Consider the following 20,293-nt stretch of genomic DNA (forward strand, 5'->3'; position numbering starts at 1 on the left):
CCTCTCTGTCTAGGATTAACTAGTTTAGCCACACATTAAAGAGTGATTAGTTTAAGAAAAATAAAAGAAATAAAGAAGTAATAATCTCTGGCTGACAGCAATCTAAGAATGCTAAGGAGTTGATTTTGATGAGCTTCTGAAGAGAACTACAGCAAACTTTTAAATTATATATTAATCTATTACAGAAATTCTGTAAAATCTTATACACTGAGTGGCAAGATTATTATGACCATCTGACGTTTGTAGGCAAATTAGCTATAATTTCGAGCTGAAGTTGCTAGAGGGCCAGACCATTATAAACAGGGAAGCAGGTTGTTTACCACGACAGTAGAAGTGGTTTTTTTTCTGAAGATATGGGTAAACAATGCAATTTAACAGCCTTTGAATGTGGGATATATATATATATATATATATATATATATATATATATATATATGGTTTTTTTTCCCCCTGGCACTTTTGAATAAATTTTAGTTTATTTTTTCATTTTGCCAATATAACAATATATGTCTGGGCTTAATAAGGAGATACTTTATCAGAATGGGTTTTGTTGTGGAGGGGTCAGGGGGTGAGTGTAGGGCATTTCAATAGGAAATAATCTCTGATCATAGATCTGTAAGAGTCTGAAGGTTAGGCAATGCAGGGTTTTCTTTTTAGGGAGGAGTAAACAGAATTATGAAGGACAGGGTGTGGGTAAGTGAGAGGAAAGGGTGACATTATAGGATAGTAGATCAGAGAATGTTTTATAGTAAGGCCAGTGTACTCTCATATCTCTCAGCTGTACATGGCTCTGGCAAAAGGTGACTCAGTGTTCCTTCTTGGGAAGGAGAGAAGCTTAGCAGACATTGATGCAACAGCATTTACTAGCATTTCTGATTGATTAGTGGGGACAGTGAAAGGACTAATTTATATTACTCAATTTCTCAACCCAAGCTCTAAGTAAAAGCCCTATAAGAAATAATTGTCAAAATCAGACAGAAGAAATATGCCTACATAGTTATGAAACAGAATTGTTCCATCACAACTAGGTTGTGAGTACAATTATATCAATTGTATACAATTATATCAATCTCAATACAATCTAGAATTGACCAGGTTTAAAAAGATTTTCAGCTGTTTCAAATGGGACTTACTAGCAGTATGTGTATAAAAAGATCATATCACCTCATCCCTTGCTTGCTTAATAAGTTGTAAAATGATGGCTTGGGAAAACAGGCTATAGTCTAACCATGGTGCTACTTTAGGGTGGCTTGTTACAGAGGTCTAAGCTGAATATGCCAATAAAGCAAATATTTAACTGTTTCATTTCTAAAATTTAAAAAAAAGTCTGTGATCAGCATGGCTGTTAGTGGCATGATCTATATAATGATCTTGATAATATTCTGAAACAAACACAAAACAATCTTTTCTAAATTTAAAAGTGAGCTGCATCCCTGGATGATGCATTTCTATTGAAACCATGTGAAAATATTTGTGTCCTTGTATAAAATGAAGTGGGTTTCCAGGCTCACATAATTATAAATAGTTGTTTCCTTTATATAAAAGCAGGAGACAGGGTACCTTTTTTCTCATGTGGCACCTGAACAAGATGGCCCTAACTTCCCCCTCAGTTCGACTAAACTTCAGGAAAGCTTCTTCCTGGCTGTTTATCCCTAACTTTCCTTTTTCAGAAAGCATTTACTTAAAAAAAAAATTTAAAAAACTTACAATTTTAAATTCTTACTCTCCCTATTTGAGATGTAAATCTTCCAGCCACTTGCCAGGATTAAAATCCAGAAATATCTTTCTTAGGGAAGTGCAAGCCATCTCTTTGAAATGTAATCTTCAAGGAAGATAGACCTGAACTTCCGTAAGCAACAATTAGCAAACACAGGGGGACAAACCTCATGGACCAACCAGCTTTTAACACCATCCAGTACATCCTACCCTGTGCTTAAAAACACTCTTAGTTTGTGTTTCAGAGGAGTTTGTTTGACCTCTCTTTTTTTTTGCAGCCCCGTTGCAAAATTCGTGACTAAAGCCTCTTTAACTGGTCCAGTGCGTTTTTATCTTGGACAGACTCTCCTGAACATTGTAATAGATTTCACGCCAGGCCCCTGCCCACTAAATGTCAGAGACATATCTCCCAGTAACAGTGTAAAACAAAAAACAAAACAAACAGCCCTAACCGGTTTGGCTCAGTGGATAGAGCCTCGGCCTGCGGACCGAATGGTCCAGGTTCGATTCCAGCCAAGGGCATGTACCTGGGTTGCAGGCACATCCCCAGTAGGAGATGTGCAGGAGGCAGCTGATCGATGTTTCTCTCTCATCGATGTTTCTAACCCTCTATCCCTCTCCTTTACTTTCTGTGAAAAATCAATAAAATATATTTAAAAAACAAACAAAAAACACCTCCCATTTTTTTCAGGATTATTTTACAGCAAATATATGCCTCCCTGGAGATCCACTCATTTAAAATTTGTGTACCTGAGATTTGAATACCAGAGTTTTTAACCTGCTTCTTTCCATACTACCTATCTGTACTAATTCTGAGCAAGTCATTTAAACTCTTTAAGATGTAGTTTTCCACTCTTTATAAATAGATAGTGAAGATGCTCACCCTTTGTATGACTAATCCAAACATGGCTGAAATCCCACTTTATACAAAAAATTACACAGGATTATCACAGCACACTTGTTTTCAAGTAATCTCACTTCAACTCTATTTGAGAGAGAGCATGAGGCTGAGGATATTCACAGTGACTGGTTGGAAGCAGGTTTCCTGGACCTCCTGTAGAAAGCTATTGATGAACTAATTAAGGGCCAAAGAAAACATTGCCTAACAAAAAGTTAGAGGTGGCTGGGAGACAAAGCCAAAACAAACAGAAAAAGGGTGAAAGCTTAGTAATGTTATTAGAGAATTTTAAGCATTAAAAAAGTTTGAATACATTAATTTCTAGATATGATCCTTCCAGGGAACTTTATAGAAAATATATTCATGAATACATTATGTATCTATCATACTTAGATATATTTAGAATTGTATGGTCAAAAGTTCACTGTACTTTATGGATGAGTTAAGAGATTCTCCTGAGTAGTTTTGGAAATTACTCACAGAAATTTTACAAGATTTTCTGCATGCACTGACTTTAGACTCTAAACTCTAAACCCTTCAGGTAGTACATGACTTCTCTGCATAACAGACTGGTTAACAGCCAAGCATTGCTGGGCACTTGGTGTGTGACCCCTCTTCACTAAGCCCTTTACATTCATGAATTCATTTAAATTCCACAACTGTTTTTATCTGAGTACTAGTTCACAGGCTATTAAAAAATTCTACTCCTTTCAAGAATTTTCAAAACATATTAACTGATTGGCTAATATAAGATGTACACAACACAAGGGATAAATTTGAAAAATTTGCCTTCAGAGAGTATTCTGTGTAGAAAAGGAGAGAAGACAGTAGAAAGTCAACTTCACAAGAAGTTCAACAGAGATAAAATCTTACGTAGCACCTTAGAAACCACAGCGGCTAATTAGGGAGGTCACAGATGTGGCCATGGAGCATGCCATATGTCACATTCGGTAACAAGGGATAGATGGAAGTGAAATGTACCAACTGCACTAGTTTTAGAATCTGAAAATTCAGCTTCTAGTACAAAGGCACTTAACCTTCCATGAACTTTATTTTATAAAATATATAAATGGGTATAAAATAAAATAAAGGCTGGCTCAGAATCAAGGACTTCTCCATAGCCAGCATGTGCAGATTCTTTATACTGATTGCTTGTGACAGCATTTGTTCTGATATGTGGGACATTGATTCTGATTGGTCAGTGCCCACACTGTACTGGTTGTTAGCTATTCTGAATATCACCTCTGCTTACATTATAAGAGTTTTATGAATAGGCAATTATTTTAGGTTAAAGTACTTTATAAAACATCCTATAAATGATCATATTTATCATCATAATTAGCTAGTCATTAGTATTAATAATAGGAAGAGAACCAAAGCTGGGAAAGGCATTATAAACATGGTCACCTGAGCAGCTTCACCGGGAAGCTGCAATTTCACACTACCTAGGAAACAACTAGTCTGTTTTCTGCACATCACTGGGGGAAGGGATTAAACAAAGGGGGAGATGGGTGCCTGAGCAGTGAAGACCTGGTGAAGTAGGGAAGGGGCTTGCCTGTCAGTCTAACCTGGGAAAAAGATAATTGGCTGGGTGGTGGAAGCCACTGCAAGTGTGTGAAACCTTTTATTTATTTATTTTTAATCCTCACCCGAGGATATTTTTCCATTGGTTTTTAGAGAGAGTGGAAGGGAGGGCAGAGGCAGAAAGAGAAACATTAATGTGAGAGACACCCCTCCAGGGAAGGGATCTAGCCTGCAACCAAAGGGTGTGCTCGACCAGAACTGAACCTGGGACCCTTCAGTCCACAAGCTGATGATGCTCTATCCCCTGAGCCAAACCGGCTAAAGCTGAGTGTGTGAAATCTTGAAGGGTTAATTGGTTAAACTCCTGGTCATAATCCCCAAAGAGTTTCTCTCTTGCTTTCTCTTGCCCCTTGTCCCTTCTCTCTTGCTCCATGACCTGCACTCAAACACCATGTGGCCTTAAGCAGCTACATGGCCCAAGGCCATGTGGATTCCACATACAGGATACTGGACTGGGCTGTGCTTTAATATATAACAGAGATTCTGGGCAGTGGCCTTATTCTAGCCCTGCTGAAGACAAGATTGGACTTTTTCCATTGCAGGATGGAGGGAAATGGGACACCAGAAACCCAGGAGTTCAATTCCATGGAAACAAATAAAGATCACTCATCCTCCCATGTCAGTCTCAGGAGATCCCTTTCCTTGTGACATGGCAAGAAGTGTACTTCCACTGGTGAAAGATGGGGACACAGAGGGCACCCCACTGATAAAAGTTACATTTGCTCAGTACGTACTTTGCCCATTTATAACTTAAAACAGCTGGAAAGTATAATTTGTGGAATAAAAAACCCTGCCTTACTCATCTTTGATTCCCTAATGCCCATCTGCCCTAAATAAAGAGATTTTATTCTGCGTGACTGCATCTACCTTGGTCCAGTTGATTACAAAAGGTTGGCTGGACAATTTAAACTAAGAATATTAGAAATAATTTGACAATAGATTGAGAAACAAAAGAGAAAAAAGCAAATAATAACTAAAAAAAGTCATCCCATGTGCACACATATTGGTAACTTTCCTTGAGTCTAGAAACCTTCCTCAGATTGATCTTGAATAAGCACTGGCCTTGTGAACATTTCGTACTTAAAGTATGGACTGCTCCTTACTACCTCTAAAACTTATTTTCTTAATTTGGCCTATTTTTTAATGAATCTTATTATTCATATAGCAAAATTATCCTAGTTAAAATTAATGGCCAATTTTCCCCATGTCTGGCAATGCGCCCTGCACACAATAGGTAATATCTAAAAAGCAAATGTGTATACCTAAATAAAAAACATCTATGAACCTTTGTTTGAATTGTCAATACTGCCATTTTATATGTATAAAATAAATATATGGAATAGATTCTTAAAAACCATTAAAATGAAAGTTTTCTCTTTTCAAAATGCCTTTGTGACATAATTTTCCCTAAAGACATATAAATTGATCTAAAAAGTCTCCTTTTCTTACTCTTTTAAAATACACACCATAAATTGCCCTTAGACAGCATTTGTATTCCTGTTTGAGTTGATAAACACCTTTGTAGTTCACTGCCATCTTCATTATGCATGAAATGTGACTATATGGAATATGCTGTGACTCTAGGAGCAGTAATGTATTACCTTGAGGCTCACATAGATCAAAATCTGATGGCTAGATTGAAAGATAGGATGAAATGCAGGTTGAGCAAACTTATTTTCAGTTGAGGTTTTTTAACTTGACAGAATAAAGGTTTTATGACTTCTTTAAAGTGAGTATCATACATCCATCAAGAAGGCTGATGATCAACCTATTCCACTGTTGACTCTAACAATATGTTTACCTCTTTCCATTTCTCATAATGAGATATTGCCATTTTAGAATTCCATTTTTATTATAGTGCACCTAAGCATTTTTTATCACCATGATACTTGATGATAACAATAAAATATCCACAATATCTTCTTCCTGACTTATCTCTAATATACACTTGTCAATTAAATAATTAATATTCTGACCCTGGTAATTTAATAATTTAAGAATGTATATAATTTTAAAAGAAAGCCATAGCACTAATTATGCACTAACAATTAGAACTATGCTTATATAGATTTACTATTTATTCCTGACTGGGCCTAGTTTTTTACCAATGTCAATCATTTATTTTCTAATAGAACTCCTGAGTTCTATGTAGGCACAAGAGTATCCAGAAGTTATTACTATTTCGAGCCTCATTGGAAGCTCACTGTGAGAGGAGGTGATTCGAGCCACTTCTTTGTTGTCCCTTTAACAGGTATTTTGTCCTTTCTTCCCTGCCCTGAGATACAGGCATGCAGCAGGAGCTGGAGCAGCTTCCTCAGATCCAGAAGTTAGAAGCTGTGTATTGAGATGGCAGTGCTGCCAGAGCAGCCAGAGCCTTCTAAAGCATAATATGAAAGAGGGAGATGTGACATTTTCAAGCTTCTATGATTTTGGTCTCCTTGTTATAGCAGCTCAGACCATACCCTGATAGTATGGCCAACATGTTAAAATGGAAATGTCATTCATTTCTCCTGTTCTTTTCTCTTGGACAGGTTTTTCCTCAGTGTCCAGCCTACAGAGCCTCAGTTATTCTCCTATTCCCATGTCATTACAGCCTTCTGTCATCTCCTCTGAACTCTTTCCTCTGTCCCTTATGCACTATGGTCATCTCACTTTCTGCAGACATTTCTAGGCATTATAAAATCAGCCCATAACTCTTATTAACTTGCATATTTCTGGAAGTCAGGAATGTAACTAATATTTATGTCTTCATCCTCAGCCCTTAGCACATTTCTTGGCATACACTATGATTCAAGAAATGTGGCTTCAAATGAATGAACACAGAAAAACTACAAAAAGGAGATCAAAACCTGGAGAAGAATAGCATGGGGGTGAGCACTGGGATGGGGAGGGAGGAGCTGCCGCACTTTGAGACTTCCCTCAGGACTCAAGAAGGGAGAACACCAGGACTCAAGGCTTGATTTTTATGCATGTGCGCCTCAGGTTGTTTTTTCCCCCTTAATTTTAATTTCAATTCTTTAGCACCAGCTGGCAGAGCGCACTCCTCCCCTGCCAACTGCCTGCCTGCCATGCTGGCCAGCTGCCAGCAGCTGTGCTTGTGGGAAGAGGGCTCCCCTGGATTCCCAAAGCAGGCCACTGAATATCACTCCTTTAAGCTTTCTTGATAATCCCTATTTTTTAACATCTAATCATTAAGCTACTTATCCTTTGAATGGTCACCTTTCTTCAAGAATTAAAGTGGTTGTGGTTCTCTAAAGAAATATTTGATTCACGTTACATTTTTTTTTTCATGAATTCGTTTACATATTCTAGTCACACTTTAGGTTTTTGTTTGTAATTCTCAAGTACACAAAGGTGTTCCAAAACCTAAATATCAAAAACAAAAATAGGTACTTCAGTTGAGTTATGAGTGTTTATTTCTCTCTTATTTCTTATTGCTTTCCTTGGCAAGTGAGATAGTTTCAGTTTTCTTTTTTTTTTTTTTTGCTCAGGTTTGTATTCATGATCCTATCCGTAGTAGTGACCATAGTTGTCACCTAATGGAATTAGTTCAGTGACCTGTACAAACTAAATTAACAATCTCTATCTAGTTTCTGCTGGATATGTGACTAAATCACAGTTGGTTATCTTGTTAGCAGCCCCAGTTAAAAGTTCAGTGAGAGAATGAAACAACCTAGCCTTTCATTTCTAGGTGACGTCTCTTAGCATATTAGGGGCTTATTAACTGAGCTTTTGCACTGAGATTGACCAGAGTATATTTGTTCTAACAGGTTTTCTTACTTTGAGACATGGTAAATGTCTCCTGCAAACCCAATTGACATTTAATTTTTAAATCATCTTCTGTATTTGTTTGTAATTTACTCAGGAAGTATGCATAGTTCCCATCTGTTGAAATATTGATTCTGATTTATGATTTAGTAAATTAAGGAATGGTTGGTTTGCATATTAAATTTCACAAGTGACTCACAATATATTACATTTATATTGCCCTTTAGAGTTCTACAGAATTCTTCCATGAATGCTATTTGTGAGCATATTGGGGGGGGGGGGGGAATCATGTTTAATTCATCTTTATATCCTTAGCATCTAATTCAATGCTAGTATATGAAAGCTACATAATACAGGGTTTTTAATGAACTCATTTGAATCTTTCAACAAGTCAAAAAACAAGATGAATATGATAGTTTTAAAACATGTCCACAAAATATTTGAGACTAATATAAATTAGTTTTCTGTTGTTGCTATGTAACAAATTACCACAAAGTTAATGGCCTAAAACAACACAAAGTTATTTTCTCACAGTTCTGCAGGTCAGGATTTTAGAATAGGCAGAAAATCAAGGCAGGACCCATTTTTCTGGAGGCTCAATGCAAGAATCTACTTCCTAGCCTTTTCTAGCTGTTAGAGGCTGCCTTGCCTTGACTTGTGGTCACATCGGACTCTCACCTCTGATTTTATTATCATATCTCCTCGGATTCTGACTCTCCAGCTCCCTCCTATAAGGACTTGGTGATTACTTTAAGACCACCTGGATAATCCAGAATAACCTTCCCTTCTCACAATCCTTAATTATATCTGAAAAGTCCCCTTCACCATGTAAAATAACATATATATATATATATATATATATATATATATATATATATATATGTTCTGGGATTAGGAAGTTGACATTTTTGCCAGGGGTGGGGACAATTTTAGCCTATCACATTCCTCAAAAAGAAGAGTTTAATTCCACCTCAGACTGGCCCTAGGAATCTGTCTACAGAATAAGATGCAATGGAAGTGACACTACTTGGTTTTCCATGTGAGGGCATATCAATCAATGTAGCTATATAGCTTCTACCTGGCTTTCTTTTTTGGGAAATTATTTTTGGAACTCCCAGATGTTATAAAGAGCATGTCACAAACAATGAATACACACTTTGAATAATTATTAATTGCAATGGGTTAAATCTGAAAAGAAAAACAAACAAACAATTAAGGTATCAGAAAAAAAGTGTGTGTACATTTTTGGGACACCCTGTATAGACATATATAAATATAGGCATAAAAAATAAAAGGTCTGATTACAAAGAAGTTATATGTTAGAGAGATGACCTGGCATTTTACAAGATGTATGAGTTGTAGATAACTGCTTTACAACATTGTACCTAATATTGTGCTGTACACTTAAATTTGTTAAAAGAGTGGGTTTTATATTAAATATTCTTAAACATACACAGAATCATTTGGAGCTAAATTTGGAAGAAAATATAAACACTAAGCCCAGCCAGTGTGGCTCAGTGGTCAAGTGTTGACCAATGAACCAGGAGTTCAAGATTCAATTCCCAGTCAGGGCACATGCCCAGGTTGCAGGCTCAATTCCCAGTAGGAGGCATGCAGGAGGCAGTTGATCAATGGTTCTTTCTCATCATTGATCTTTCTATCTCTTCCTCTTCCTTCCTCTCTGAAATTAACCACAGCAAATTGTGAAGTTTTTGACTTTTATAATTACACTAGAGGCCCAGTGCACAAAAATTTGTGCACTGGAGGGGGTGGGGGGGGACGGGGACGGGGTATCCCTCAGCCCCACTTGTGCCCTCTCACAGTCTGGGACCCCTCAGGAGATAACGACCTGCTGGCTTAGGCCCGCTCCCAGGTGGCAGAGGGCAGGCCCAATCTCTAGGTGCCTGCCCCGCAGCCCCTGGTTGGGCTCAGAGCAGAGCTGATTGGGGAGTTGAAGTGCCGCCCCCTGTCATGCACAAAGCAGGGTGGATCAGGGGGTTGCGATGCCACCCTCAGTCACGCTCAGGGAAGGGCCGATTGGGGGGTTGGGGTGCCGCCCCCTGTCACACTCAAGGCAGGGTCGATGGGGAGGTTGCGGCACCAGCCCCTGTCACACACAGAGCAGGGTGGATCAGGGGGTTGTGGCACCACCCCTGTCACATACAGAGCCGGCTGATCAGGGGGTTGGGCTGCTGCACCCTGTCACACACAGAGCAGGACCCATCAGGGGTATTGGGGAGCTCCCCCGTATCAGGCACAGAGCAGGGCCAATCAGGGGGTTGTTGCACCTTCCCCTGTCACAAACAGAGCAGGGCGGATAGGAAGGTTGTGGCCCTGCCCCCTGTGACACACAGAGCCACAGGGCGATCAGGGGGTTTGGGCGCTGCCCCCTGTCATGCTGCTCCAGGGGCCAGGAGGTCTCGCGGCTCCACTGATCCCAGTGCTGGGAGGCCTCTCGGCTCTGCTTCACACCAGGGCAGTGAGGCCTCGAGGCTCCACTGATCCCGGTGCTGGGAGGCATATTACCCTTTTACTATATAGGATAGAAGCCTGGTGCACAGGTGGGGGCCGGCTGGTTTGCCCTGAAGGGTGTCGCGGATCAGGGTGGGGGCCCCGCTTGGGTGCCTGGCCAGCCTGGGTGAGGGAATGATGGCTGTTTGCAGCTGGTCACACACCCTTCAGGGTTGGGGTCCCCACTGGGGTGCCTGGCCAATCTGGGTGAAGGGCTGTGGGCCGTTTTCAGGCTGGCGGGTGACTGAAGCTCCCAACCTCTCCTTTTTTTCTGTTTTTTTTTTTTGTTTTTTTTTTTTCATTCTGGGATTTATTTACCTTCTATGGCTGTCACTGGAGCTGAGAGCCAGCTTTAGCTATGAGGCTTGGCTCCAGCTCTGAGACCTCTGTTGTTGAAAGCAGTTTTCTGAGCTTTGGTTACCTTCTGTATTTGAAACTTTGTTGTGACTCCAGCTCTGAGATCCCAGCTGACTAAAAGCAGGTTTCTGGGTTTTGTTTAGCTTCTGTATTTGCAACATAGTTGCTTATAGAGAGCAGCTCAGAGCTGGGCAGCAGCAGGCGGGGAACCTTGGCTTCCTCTGTCACTGGAGCAAGCAAGCCTCCGGCTTGCTTCAGTTGCCTGGCTGCAGGCCACCATCTTGGCTGGCAGTTAATTTGCATATCTCATTGATTAGCCAATGGGAAGGGTAGCGAAGTTATGGTTAATAACCTTGCTTCTCTATTATTAGATAGGATGATATGGACCTCTATCCATTTCACTGGCTAATAAAGGAAATGTTCATTCAAGAAGTCTGAAATAGGCAGTAATCCCAAATTTTTATCCCAGTTTAAATATTGGTCTAATTGTCAATATCTCAAAACAAAAGTTCAAAAACTGGGTGTAATATTTTCTGCCATGATCACAACTGTCCGCCAATACTCTACAGCACCTGTACATGCATGAAAGTCATCTCGCATTTTACCTTTCTATGTCTTATATGTAACTGGTCATCAGATTTCACAGGTTCTACATCTTACTAGATTTTACATCTCTCTTCCACTCATTGCCCCTTCCCATATTTCTGTCCATAGCTTTATTTCTCACCTTGGTTATATCTGCAGTCGCTAGGTGTTTTTGCCACATCTTGTCTCTTTCTGAATCATTCTCCATCTTCCTTTTAGTTAGCTTTTGTAGAGCAAATTGTATTGTGCTGTCTTTGGTACTGATTCAATTTATTGAGTACTTACTATGTGCCAGCCCCAGTTCTGTATTATATATATATATATATAATGATCATATATATATCATTGATCATATGATCATTATATGTCATATGATCATTATAACCAAATAACTGGAACAACCAGAATGACCAGTCAACCAGTTACTATGATGTGCACTAACCACCAAACGGCAGACCCTCAATGCAGGAGCTGCCCCTGGTTGTCAGTGTGCTCCCACAGCCAACCTCCTGTGGCCGGCCAACGTCCCCCAGTCCCTACTCCTGGCTGGCTGGCCCCTATTGCCCCAGATCACTGGCCAGGCCAAGGGACCCTACTCATGCACAAATTCTTGCACCAGGCTACTCGTCCTATATAATAAAAGAAAAACATGCAAATTAGCCGCCCCTCCCCTAAGCTCAAGTCACACCCACCAGCCAATCAGGAGAAAGTATGCAAATTAACCCAACTAAGATGCCAGTGGCCACAGAGTTGGAGCGAGCAGGAGGCTTGGGTTGCCTCCAGCGATGGAGGAAGCCAAGCTTCCCACCTGCCCTGGCCAGCCCTGGGCTCTGCTCAAGGCTACAAAGTTTCAATTACAGAAGATAAATAAATCCCAGAAAAAATAAAAAGAAACAAAGGAGAGACTGGGAGCTTGTGTCGCTGGGGGGGCATGGCCAGCCTGAAAATAGCCATCAACCCCTCACCCAGGCTGGCCAGGCACCCCAGCGGGACCCCCCCCCACCTTGAAGGGGCTGTGGGCAGCATGGAAATGGCCCTCAGCCCCTCACCCAGGCTGACCACATCCCCAAGGGGTGAGGGTCCCCGCTGGGGGGATTGGCCAGCCTGCACACAGCCATCAGCCCTTCACCCAGGCTGGCCAGGCATTCCCGTGGGGACCCCCACCCTGAAGGAGGTGTGACCAGCTGCAAACAGCCATCAGTCCCTCACCCAGGCTGGCGAGGCACCGCAGCGGGACCCCCACCCTCATCCGGGACACCCTTCAGTGCAAACCAGCCAGCCCCCACCCATGCACCAGGACTCTATCCTATATAATAAAAAGATAATATGCAAATTGACACTAACAGCAGAACAACTGGGAATGACTGGTCACTATGACACACACCGACCACCAGGAGGCAGATACTCAATGCAGGAGCTGTCCCCTGGTGGTCAGTGTGCTCCCACAGGGGGAGCTCTGCTCAGCCACAAGCCAGACTGATGGCTACCAGCACAGCGGTATTGGCGGGAGCCTCTCCTGCCTCCTCAGCAGCACTAAGGATGTCCGACTACAGCTTAGGCCTACTCCCCGCTGGCAAGTGGACATCCCTCAAGGGCTCTCGGGCTGCCAGAGGGATGTCTGATTGCCAGCTTAGGCCTGTTTCCCCGGGTAGAGGGCCTAAGCCATCCCCCGAGGGGTCCCAGACTGCGAGAGGGCACAGGCCAGGCTGAGAGAACCCCCGAGTGCACAAATTTTTGTGCACTGGGCCTCTAGTAACAATATAACATAGACTGGGCTTAAACAACTGAAATGTATTTTCTCACATTTCTCAGTGCTAGAAATCCAATATCAAGGTTTCAGATGACTCCATTTCTGGTGAGGGCTCTCTTAATGGATTGTAGACAGCTGCCTTCTCTCTATGTCCTCAGATGGTCTTTCCTTGGTACAAGCAAATGGAGAGAAAGAGAGAGCTCTCTGGTGCCTCTTCTGATAAGGACACCAATCCTATCAGATCGGGTCTCACTCTAAAATCCCATCTCCAATTTAGCCTCACTGTAGGTTAGGGCTTCAAAGTACAAATTTTGTGGGAATACAAATATTCAGTACATTACATCTACATAAATTAATTTAACATTAATGTAACATAACTACAACTAAGCTATGATGTATATTTTACTATTATCATTTTCAAGGAAAGCATACTGGAACAAAGAAGCAACTTTCCCAATTAGTGTCATAATGCTGAGTTTTCTGATAATAGGGCCTGCTTGCACCCCAAGCAATAATACCCAACTATTAAGCACATTACCATTTCTTGGATTCCCATAGATTTTAAAAATAAATCCCTTAAAAATGTCTCCCATTTACTATTTGCCTCTTTTCCTTTGCCATTCTAATGATTAGTTTATAGGCCATGACATAAGCTTTTGTGCCTTTATATATGATTCTGTGTCTAGCCAACTTCTTACTCACTTCTCAAAGCTCATTATGTGTCACCTCCTGCAAGGATCCAGCACTTACTCATTCTCAGCTATATTCCTTGTTAGAAGTAATTCTTTTCCAATGACCTGTCATAATACCCTTGCCTATCACTTAGCACACTAATTTGTCATTGTTTTCTCTGCTACCTTCCCAATTATTTATGAACTCTTCAATTTTAGTGACTGGGTCTTGGCATTCTCTAGCAGATAGCATAGTACTTGACACATAGGTAAATTTCTAGAAATGTTTGTTAAATTGATTACCAAAGTTCTATACACTAAGTAGAGATCATGTTTTCCTAGCAGCAGAAGCTGTAATTTTGTTATTCAACCTGTTCCTAGTTACCCTAATGGCAGGGAGGTTCACTGTTCTAATTTTTGTTTCTTACTTAAAATGGGTAATAACTATATATAGATTTGGAAGTGATTTTTCACATTTTAAGTAACAGTGCCCATTCTTTTGGAACAAACTTTACCTAGACATCAACATTTGAGAATGTAGAACTAACAGAAAAATGTTTCCTACTATTAAACTTTGTAAAGTAATTTTTAAAATGTAAACAGACCCAAGAGGTATACTTAGCTTCTAAACTGGCATTTAGTCAGAGTATAGTATTGAAAATTGTCTTAGTTTTCCGTTAGCTTGTCAGCCAGTATATTTTCAGTGGCTTTAAGATGTGATATTTGCTACCTCAGTAGCCCAAGTACCTTAAAAGTGATCTGTGACAGGCAAGGATGTGGAGAAAAGGGAACCATAGTACACTGCTGGTGGGAATGCAGACTGGTGCAGCCACTGTGGAGAATAGTATGGGGTTTCCTCAAAAAATAAAAAAAAAATGGAACTGCCATTTAACCCAGTGATCCCAATTCTGGGAATATATCATGAGAAAATCAAAACACAATCATATGTAACCCTATTTTCTTAACAGTGCTATTTACATTAGTAAAGATCTGGAAACAGTCCAAATGCCCATCAGTAGATGAATGGGAAAAAAACAACAAACACACACACACAAAAACAAACTGTGGTACATTTACACAATGGAATATTATGTGGCTGTAAAAATGAAGGAGTTCTTACCCTTTGCAGCAGCAGGGATGGACTTAGAGATCATTATGCTAAATGAAATAAACCAATTAATGAACGACAAATATCACATGATCTCACACATATGCAGAATCTAATGAACAAAATAAACTGACAAACAAAATAGGCCCAGAGGCATGAATGCATGGAACAGGCTGACAGATCTCAGAGAGGAGAGGGATGGAGGGGATTGGAAGAGATTAAAGTATATATGTGCATATATGCATAATCCATGGACACAGATGATACTGTGGAGAAGGCCTGGGGTGCAATGGGGGCTAGGTGGAGAGGGGCAAAAGGAGGGAAAATGGCAGACATCTCCAATACTGTCAACAACAAATAAATTTTAAAAAATGATCTGTAACTAGTGGAATTAAATTTTGTATAGAACAGGTGTCCTCTTATATAATAATTATCATAAAATACTGTTCCTTTATATCAAGATGTAGTAAGATAAAAATCATGATTTTTACATGTATAAAGGAAAAAAGTTTAATAAAAGGCTTTACCCTTACAATATATTAAATAGATAGCAATAAGTTTATTTTGTTTATCTGAATAATAATTACATATTTTATGAGTTCAATCATCAACCTAGGAAAAGTCATTCAGTAGCAATACCTAGAATCATGTATTTTTCATTTTGCATTAATTAAATAATGGCAGTCATAATACAGGTTGCAAAGATAAAGAAATTTCCCTGCTGTTAAATTTCATACTTGTTTATAAGACAAACGCTACTTCAGAGTTCCTTAGCATGGAACTTATCATTTTAATTATAAAGACCAAATGTCAAGTTGTCTTTACAATGATACTTAATAAAGCAATTTCAACACTCTTGCAACTTATACCGTCTTTTTGTGTTTCAATATTCTGACATAGGTTTTAAGAAGAAAGCCTCTCCTTCCCTCATTGTTATGTTCAATTGCTAAGGTAAACATGTTAGGAATATATTAAACGTGATTATTTTTTTCATTTCTAATTTTAGTGTAATACACCCAGATTAGTTTTCCTGTGATACACAGGACAAAGCATTTTTATGTCAAGGTATAAAAAAGAGAGAGAAGGAGAAACAGAGAGAGAGAAAGCATGAACATTAATAAGGATATATCAAATTTTTGCATCATTTAAAAACCTGCTTCTGAGAAATATTTATAGCATCAGCAGTTATTTTTCTTTAATTTTTCAAAGGGTGAGAAATGAGGTAAGTTTTTTTTTTTTTTTCTATTTTAACATTGACATTACACCGTTGGTAGCACTGAAATACAACAGATTGGATGGCTACAACAACAGCAATTTCCTTTTTCACAGTTCTGGATACTGAAAGTCCAAGATCAGTATGCTGGAGGGTTTGGTTTCTCCTGAGGCCTCTTTCCTGGGCTTGCAGACAGTCACCTCCTGCCTGTCTCCACATGGCCTGTAGTCTGTGTGTGTGCATCGTGCATCACTATTCCCTTTCTGTATGTCCTAATCATTTATTCTGATAAGGGCACTACTCAGATTAGATTAAAGCATGCCTTAATGTCCTTATTTTAACTGAATTACTTTTTTTATAGGCTCATCCCCCAATATAGTCACTATTGGAGGTATTGTGTGTTAGAGCTTCCATATATGAACTTTGGGAGAACAGGTAGTGTCACTAGATTAACAGAAGCTGTGAGATCTCTGTTCTTTTGTGTTTTGTGATATAAATTATTTTTATAAGAAAGAAGGTTTGAGAGTTCTGTAGATATCTATATTTAAAAGATTATTTTGGTTTTCTAATTCAAAGGAAACATCAGTTGACTTTCTAAGGATAAAAAATCCTATATAATAAAAGCCTAATATGCAAATCAACTGAATGGCAGAATGACCGGTTGCTATGACATGCACTGACCACAGGGGGCAGATACTCAACACAGGAGCTGCCCCCAGCCCACAGGCCCCAGGCCAGCCAAGGCAGGTGCCAGCAGGGGCCCCCGATCACCCTGCCAGTCGCCTGGCAGAGGGAGGTGACCAGTGGTTGGGGGCTGGGGCTGACAAGTGGGCGGCGCCAAGACAGCCAAGGCAGGTGCCAGCAGGAACCCCTCCCCCTGATCAGCCTGCAGGTCGCCCCACAGATCAACCCTGATCGCTGGCCAGGCCTAGGAACCTACCTGTGCACCAGGCCTCTAGTTCTACTAGATAATTATTGTGCCCTAGCTAGTTTGGCTCACTGGATAGTGTCGGCCTGCAGACTGAAGGGTTCCGGGTTCTATTCCAGTCAAAAGGACATGCCTGGGTTGCGAGCTCGATCCCCAGTAGGGAGCTTGCAGAAGGCATTAGATCAATGATTCCCTCTCATCATTGATGTTTCTATCTCTCTCTCTCACTTTCTCTCTGAAATCAATACTTTAAAAAATAAATAATAGTTTTATTATCATAGTTCCAAAATTTATAAAAATGTACCTATTTATTATAATTACTATATATTTGTTTATGTATTATAAATTCTATTTATTAAGGCTGTCATATGAGATTAAATTTCACTCTTGTCTATCATAGTATAAGTAAGAAAAAGAAAGAATTTAATGTGATAATGTGATGATTACATTGAATGTACCTTTAAGGAGTATATACATCTCAATGAGTATTGCAGTAGAACTATAACTGAAACACTGTTCTCATATGAGATCTTTAAATATAAATCTTCATACAATAAAGAATTTTAATACTAAATTCCAAGAAAAGTGAAAAGATAAAAACCTGTAAGAAAATTCAATTTATTTTTAATGAAATAAAGACTTTGCACTTCCAGGGGGGACCCCAGAGCCAGTGCACCAGTGGACAGCTTCAGCACACACCAGATTACAACTCTACACATTTGTAAGCATCACACTCAAGGGGCAGACTCAGTGAGTACCAAAGCCCCATGAAGCAAGTCCTGCTCCATAAAGGTGTTTCCTATACGGCAGCTCTTCTGTTGTAATCACAGCTGGTTCTCACAGCCAATTAGCCCGGAAGTCAATTCCTCCCAGTGACATCAACAGCAATCAAGGCTCAACTACCACAAGACTATACACACAGCCCACACATGGGTGCACCTAGAGTGCCCACCTCAGGTGACTGGAGAGGCTGAACAACTAGGCCCTACAGGATACCTACTATATATGGCCACTCTACCAATTCCAGGAGACACATCAGCTCTACCCAATACATAGAAACAAACCCACAGAAAATGTGGAGACAAAGAAACATGTCACAAATGAAAGAACAGAAGAAATCTCCAGAAGAACAAAAGAAATGGAAGCAAACAAACTAATAGGTTACAGAGTTCAAAACAATGGTGATAAGGATGCTCAAGGATCTTAATGAGAGCTTCAAGGGACTTAGTGAGAATTTCAAGGAAATTAGTAAGAAAATCAAAGACATGAAAAAGGACCAGTCAGAAATGAAAGAAATAAAAAATATAGGGAATCAACAGTAGAATAGAAGATTCCAGAAATCAAATTAACTATTTGGAATATGAGGAAGCAAAAAAACATGCAATCAGAACAACAGGAATAAAGAATTAAAAAATATGAAGATAGTGTAAGAATATTCTGGGACAACTTCAAGATGCCAAAAAGAAATATCCTATTTGAAGAAATAAAATGACAGGAAACCTCCCTTACCTGGTGAAAGGAACAGCCTTATAAGCTGAGGAAGTGCAGAGAGTCCCAAACAATATGAACCCAAAAAGACATAAACCAAGACACATCATAATTAAAATGCCAAAGGTTAAAGGCAAGGAGAGAACCTTAAAAGCAGCAAGAAAAAAGCAGTTAGTTACCTACAAGGGAGTGTCCATACAACTGTCAGTTGATTTGTAAACAGAAATTTTGCAGGCCAGAAGGGAGTGGCAAGAAATATTCAAAGTGATGAAAAGCAAGGACCTACAACCATGATTATTCTACCCAGCAAAGCTATCATTTACAATTGAAGGGCAGATAAGAAAAAGTTAAAGAGGTTCATCACCACCAAACCAGTATTATATGAAATGTTGAAGGGTATTCTTTAAGAAGATGAAGAAAAAGAAGGGGGGAAATGATAAAAATATGAACAATAAAATGGCAATAAATGCATAGCTATTAATAATTGAATCTAAAAAATCAAAATAAAGGAACAAGGAATCTAATGAACAAAAATAAACTGATGAATAAAATAGAATCAGAGGCATAGAAACATGGAACAGACTGGTGAATCTCAGAGGGAAGTGGAGGGGTTGGGAAGAACTTAACTAAAGAACATATGCATATATGCATTACCTATGGACACAGACAATAGGATGTTGAATTCCTGGGGTGGAAACTGGGCAGAGGAGGATACTGGGGGGGGGGGGGGGCTGTAATACTATCAACAATAAAGATTTATTTTAAAAAATAAAATATAATAGACCACTGTTTTTGTTTGGTTTTGTTTTATAATCCTATAATATGTTCACTAAGTAACACATTTAAAATTGGGCTATCATAAGGTATATTATTATCTATTGGCCCAGTAATTAAATTAAGTATCTCCCATCAAAAGTGATGACAATAGTTGATTCATTCAAAGAATATATCAAGATAGGAGAATATAAAGCTCAAATTTATGGCATTAGCTCAGTGTGAAACAGCATCATAAAGAGTGGCAACATGGAGTGCTTAGAAAATACAGATGTAACTCAGTGTTTGACCTAATGCTGTGACTAGACAAAGACTTCTTGTTCTTTATTTCCCATCCTTGTTAAGGGATTGCACAGCTGGATTTCAGATGCTATTTAGTCTGTTACATTTTTTTTCTACCAAGATTTCTGTTTTTTTGCATTAATGGTATCTTAATAAATAATTTTCTTTTTAAAGTACATGTGATTATCTTACAAATTACTGTTCTTGGTTGAACCATTGAATGGATACCACTCAGTAGTCATTGGGATACAGGTAAGCTAAAGGTAAAGCAAACTATCTTTGAAAATTATTTATAGCATCACTTTGATATGATAATTGATGAATTAGAGGTAAACACATGATGCTTAAAGACACAGACTATAAATAATTAATTAAGCTTAGAAGCTGGCTTGATGGTTGACACCACAGAAGGTTCACAAAAGGTGACCTCATCAGAAATGAATTTTGAAAATGATAGAAAAAAATGAAAAATGAAGAATTCTCAGTAAAAAGTTGTTCAAAGTTTCTGATGTATAGCTATTAGAGTATATTCCAGATTTAAAGAGGAGAATTAAAATAGCTTGGTACTACTCAGGAAGAACAAAATTTTGAGGCTACAGAAAGAAGCAAGACACCTTTCATAAAAAGCCGTATATGTTCTACTATGGTATTTACAGAACT

The sequence above is a fragment of the Myotis myotis genome, unplaced genomic scaffold (assembly GCF_014108235.1).
Source record: "Myotis myotis isolate mMyoMyo1 unplaced genomic scaffold, mMyoMyo1.p scaffold_m19_p_3, whole genome shotgun sequence".
Taxonomy (NCBI): domain Eukaryota; kingdom Metazoa; phylum Chordata; class Mammalia; order Chiroptera; family Vespertilionidae; genus Myotis; species Myotis myotis.